Here is a 627-nt window from a genome sequence, read left to right as displayed (position 1 = left end):
GGACCATCTCTTAAAACTGTACCTGTAGTTCTCCTTGTTTCACTTTTAAATTTATTCCTAAAGCTGTAATTAAATTTCTTCCTAGCAAATTATTGTCTGCTTCTGGTACTAATAACAAATCATTCAAACAAATCTTATTTTCTGATTCAATTTCAACATTTTCAAGTACAGGTACTTTAAATGGTTCCCCTTTTGCTGCCACAACTAGAGCAATTTCTTAAGTAATTTTACCCCCTTTGAGGCAGTGCTGTATAGTTGATCTTTCTGCTCCAGTGTCCACTAAAAAGTAAACTTCTTCCCCTTGGGGACCTATTTTTAGTTCTATCAAGGGCTCTTTTGATGATCTGGTCCTCAAGATGTACAGCCCCTGACACCCCTATTTGTCCTCTTCAGACATTTTTTTTTCTTTTTTTCCCCATCTTTTTGTTGTTGCCTACAGCTTCGCTTTATCTTCTCCTTCCTCACTAATAGCAATGATAATCTGCAGGACCATCTCTGGGGTTTCTCATTTGGGGAAGTTTCTTATAATCTCCCCTAGGTCTTTGTCCTTCTGTTCTAAACACTTTCTTTTCCCCCTTCTGAGTTTCCCTCACAGCTGCTACAAATATCTTGGCTTTTGCCTTTTGT

Source organism: Passer montanus, unplaced genomic scaffold, assembly GCF_014805655.1.
Source record: "Passer montanus isolate IOZ18808 unplaced genomic scaffold, ASM1480565v1 scaffold483, whole genome shotgun sequence".
Taxonomy (NCBI): Eukaryota; Metazoa; Chordata; class Aves; order Passeriformes; family Passeridae; genus Passer; species Passer montanus.
Note: the sequence above shows the minus strand (reverse complement) of the source record.